We start from the raw sequence: 5,410 nt of genomic DNA, 5'->3' as shown, positions 1-5,410 counted from the left end.
ACTGTTCCTCCGGCCGACCCCCCCCGCCCGCGGGGCAGCGCTGTAAGACGGGGCTCTCCCGCTGCCAGGGCAAAACGAAGCTTTCCACAACAACCCAGTGCCTCCCTTCAGCACTACAGGGGCTTCGCTCGAAAACAGATGGCCAGCTAGGGCCGTATTTAAAAAACAAAACCCAAAAATCAAAGCACACAATTTTGGGGTTTGATTACAAAGCAGCAGGTGTAGTACTGTAGCCCCAAGTCGTTATTCCGGGTACTCCCTGGTGTAAAACGGCTCGAGGATTTTCTCTTCCCTCCCCACGCCGGCACCCTGCCCAGCCCCGCACGGCACTGCCAGGAGCCCCCGCAGCCGGCCCTCGCCGCCCCGCCGCGGTAACGCTGGGCTAAGCTCCGGCTGGCCTCTAAGGCCTAAAACCACGCAAGAGTTGTCCCGCGGGGCTGGACCACCTTTTGGCAACTACCAGGAAAGCCGCTAGCACGTACCGGGCTTGGGGTGACAGCAGCACTCTTCACCTCTGCCGGCCTAAGTAAGCCAGGGCAAGCCCTGCCCGGTGTGGGACCGGCCTTAACATCGGCTCATTAAAACCTCTTTAACTGTCTTTTAGCGATGAGTACTCATTCAAAAATACTGACTCGATGGAAAGGACCTATATCGCTTTAGAATCCTTCGTGCAAAGCATGCCAGGGTGAGGTTCAAATTAATCTGCTTCATTGATGGTTTGAGTTATGTCAATTACTGTGTGATTGGGAATATATAGAAAAGTAATCTTATGATACCCACCCCAACCCCGACAACAAAAGGGTTAAAATCAATGCTTGAGTGTAGCTTGGGAAATTAGGATCAGCCTTTCTGCATGAAGGTCAGGTTTTCAAGGACCCTTCTGAGGAAATAACAAGAAAATACAATTTGTCCGCATCTCTACTTTGCACAGATATTCCCTGAAGGGCCCTCTGCTGAAAGGCAGCTCTCCAATATTTAGGTTCTGTTTCTTTTTAACATCTGCCCTGGTTTGAAAGTGCCCTCCCCACTCCTCTTCCCACTTCTCCCCCAGTCCCATCTCCTGCTGCGCTCTCCAACCCGTCCCAGCAAGGTCCCTTCAGCGCAGTCCCTGTAGCACGGCCAGGGCAGGGCGAGGGCTGTGGCAGCTGCTGGGGATTCCCGCAGCCGGGGCCGGGGACACGCACCCACTAATCATCATCCCTCGGCTGCTCTTGCACCGCATCCACCCCTGCCGCTGAGCTCCCGCTTTCTTTGCTTTGGGGGACACACAGCCATCAGCTGTCTCCAGCAGAGCTGACGGTGAAGGCTTTTTCCTACCACCCCCTGGCCCTCCCCCGACTTCTGATGAAGTCATCAAGCTACAGATTGCATAACTGATGCACAGGACTATCTTGTGTTATACTGGGAGATGGGCCAACTGCTTCCATTTATAGACAAAAGCAATGCCACGCTGCCAAATAATGGAGCCTTTGCTGCAGCCACTACAAGAAAAAAGAAAAGGGGGGGAAAAACCCGAGAGCCAAAGGGCATGATGTGAAGTGACATCACACGGAGCTTCCTCCGCCAAGCCTCAGCTGCAGCCCAAGTCCTCACTGAATTGCTTTCCAAATAATCTTATTACAGAACTACTTTCCTGGTTCTTACACACACACGGGTATGGCTGAGGGACACATTCACCCCACGGTGATGCCGCAGAAGGCGCTCTGTTCTGCATCATATGACGTTATAAGTTAATTCCAGAGTTTAAAAAGGAAGAAGGTTTTGAAAGGAGCCCCACCAGCTGACAGGAGCCCTGTGCACTGTGCAGCAGCTGGAGGAAGTACAAAGATTAGCACAAAGGTGTTACTTTTGTTGTGTGTTTAGCCATTCTTAGGTACAAGAGTTTACCTACACGTAGTGAAAACTTCCTGCTTCCACTTTTAATAACATGTTTAAAGCCAGACCTTCTTCATCAAGGCAGAACACCACCCTCCCGCCTGGAATATATCTCCTCCTTTCCATTTTTTTTGGCAAAAGCTCTTCCCAACCAATGATGAAAGGCCCTGCTGACATCACTGGGAGCAGCCCTGGGTTGTGAGTCCCGAAAACAGAAGCTCAGTCCAGGCAAAAGGTCTCCACAGGCTGGAAAATGCTCCCTTGTGCCTGGGAGCAGAACTCTTTACCAAGAGCACTTCTGCAGCCTGGCACTGCTGCTGTTAACCTCTGAGGGGGAGTTGTAAGGCACTGCCTAGCCCTGGCAGTGGTGAGGGGCCACCTGGGCCTCTGGGCACAAGTGTGCACCCCCAGCCTCCTTCCACTGTTCCCTGTTGAAGTCCGGCATGGAGATGAAAGCTGGAAGTGGGCTGGGGGGTACACGCGTGTGGCTGGCACTGGTGATGAAAGCAGCAATGCTGGACTGTGCACAGCTGCCTCTTACAAACCATGCGCCAGGCCCAGGTGCACTCTCACCACAGGAGCTGAGCACTGAGTCAAGGAACTCGGGCTAAGTGCAGCACTTACACAGTTACAGAGCTTCAAAACCAAACTAATTCAGGCTTCACTGACAATGCTCTTTGCTCCTGTGCTGCCTGCCAGATTCCTCCTACTGCACCCTAAGCCTTGCCCCTAGACCTCCTGTTTCCCCCTCCTCCTCATTCCCTGCTGTCCCTTTCTTCTTCCTTACACCCTCTGCCCTGCCTCTGCGTTTGCCTTTCTCCACCAACCGGCACTGCTGCCTCTTTGCTCTCCAGACACCCTCCCCAGCGCCCCAGCTAATCAGCTCTGGCTGCACATCACCCCCGCAGCTGACGGGGCTGGTACCCATCGGCCCGTGCCCACAGCCTGACTCACCCTGTGACTCAGGCTGCCACCGCTCCGGAGGGATCCCCCAGGGTTCCGCAGCAGCAAGGGGACAACCCAGCTCCTTCGCCCAGGGCCCTGTGCTCGTGTGCGTGTGGGCATGTGCATACAGGGGTGCCCCGCAGGGGTGTAGGCATGTTAGTCCTTGAAAAGAGTGACAAGATGTCCTGGGATGGGAAACACATGCTGTATTCTCAGCCTGCCTCTCATCATCCTGTTACATCTGGGAAGATGGTACAGTGTGACTTCTGATTCTCCACTCTGGCTATTTTCAACACCACCAAAAGCCACCGTGTGCTACTCACAGGCTGCAAACAGCTCTCTCCTGATAACGGTGGCTCGTGTGGAACTACGTGCACTCCAGTTGCGAACAGCAAAGGTGAAGCTCTGATGTGAGGTCCTCCCGAGGGACAGGTGAAGCCGAGAGGCTAGTTACACGAGGGGGGACAGTGCCAAGGCCTCTTCCCCTGACTCAGTCATGCTGCAGAGCAAGTTCAAATGCAGGCACCGGCCCTGGCTAAGCCTCCCAGGGACCGTGCCGGGACCCCTCCTGTCTCCACATCCTCAGCATCCTGCTTTTAAAGCAGCCCAAGGACAAGATTCAAGTGCTCAGCCCCTGGGAGAAAAACCAGGCATCGAAAGAGCCAAGCTGCCATTTGCGGAGCCAAAAAAGAGCTGCAGTTTCCAAATGGTCAGTGGAACATGTCTGGACAGGTTTGTATAGTTGCAGAGCACCCAGTAAGATGGACTTTTGTAGGGATCTGGCTGTTTAGTTAACACCTACGTGGGAGTTGCTGCCTGTTGATGATCTTGATCCTTAGTTAAGTGATAGGAGCATAAATCCTGTGTCCTCCCAGTGTATTTCCAGGGATCACTGGAGAGAGGGGATCCTCTGCAGGGTGATGTGTATGCATATATATACAGTTATGCACATTTTTAAAAAGAAAACAAAGGGGAGAGGAGAAGGTATTTTCCTCTTTGTCTCAAATCTTATATGCCTCTTCCTTATCATGCAGTGATTTATTACTTCCTTATGTCATTCAATCTCCCAACTACAGCTAAAAGCAATCATACAATTTTCTTTCAGAACAAGCAAAATGACCACCAGCTGATGCCCTGAGCGCCGGGCAGCTGGGTGCGGGTAAGCACAGGGAGGGACCGGCCAAGCCTACTCCTTGGCCTTCATGCATAGCCTGATGATCAGAGCCCTCAGACATGGTGAGCCGACTCTGCTCCTTCTGAAGGCTGGGGTGCAGAGTGGGACCCCCAGGGAGAAGGGGGCTGTGCCTGGCATCTGCTGGCAGAAATCAACAGAGGATGGGTATTCCACATCTGGGGACAAAGCATTTCCCAGAAAGCTGAGGGGAGCTGAGACTTGAAAGGAGGGTCTTAATGTGCAAATGGACAATCAGACATGAGCTTGCTGTGCCGTTCTGTGGTATGGGAACTAATGCAGTCCTTGAGTATACAAAGAGCAGGAGAGCAAATAGAAGCCAGGAGGTGGCTTATCCTGCATACTGCATTAGAAGAACGATACTAGAAAAATGTATACAATCAGCTGTCTACATTTTAGAGTCAGAACAGAAAAAGAAGACACAAAAATTATTTCAGGCAGAAAGTGTCTGCCAGTGAGTGACTAAAAGAGCTCAATCCATTTAGTTTACCACAAAGAAAACCGAGAGATGCTTTGACCATGGCATATAAAAATACCTTCACGAGAGAAGAAATCCTTTAAAGAGTTCTTTTATCCAGCAAAGAAGGCAAAACCAGATACAAGGGCTGGAAGCTGAAGACAGATTCATATCAGAAAGAAGAATCAAATTTTTACACTATGATTTCATTACCCATCAGAAATGGCAGATCTCCACATTTTGATGTCTTCAAGGATGACAGCCTTTCTGGATAAACACAACTGAGTGGTGCGATTGAATGGCCTGTGATGTACAAGATAGAACAGCATTGTCTGCCCTTACCTCTGCACAGATCTGAGCTACTGCTCCCTGGTACCCGGAGGGGCAGCTGGCCCTCCTGCACCACGCTGGTGCTTGGCTGACAGGCACTGCTCCTTTACCGTGGGGCTCTTAGCTACTGCATGTGACCATGTGTGTCTGTATATATGTATATATATTAAAAAAGAGGGTCTCCAACCTATTACTAGAATCAAAAATATCGCTCCATTTCCATATACTATGTCACAGTAAAACATAATCTCTACCCACTGCTTTCAGAGCAGCCTGAAAGCACGTTCCTATATTCCCCCAGAAATATTTCTATTAAATTCCTTGTAATGTTGTTACTTATTGTGTCTGGCAGGGATCTTAATCCTCTCTCTAAATCAGGCTGCCCAGAGCAAAGCCACCTTTCGCAGAATGGTACCATCTGACAGACTAAAGGAATTACAAATCCATTCATTTCAGATTTTTTTTTTTTTTTTTCCTTAAAAGACCCAGCGTACAGGACGAAGGGACAGAATATGCCGGTTTACAACTCCGACTCCGGCAGCAGGCTCTGCAGAGCAGATTGCTTCACCTATTTCCTCTGTCATCCAGTCTCAGGGAGGGGCTACAAACCT

Source organism: Athene cunicularia, assembly GCF_003259725.1.
Source record: "Athene cunicularia isolate RWA chromosome 4 unlocalized genomic scaffold, athCun1 chr4_part2, whole genome shotgun sequence".
Lineage (NCBI taxonomy): Eukaryota > Metazoa > Chordata > Aves > Strigiformes > Strigidae > Athene > Athene cunicularia.
The sequence above is the reverse complement of the archived record's forward strand: the minus strand, read 5'-3'. Positions refer to the sequence as shown.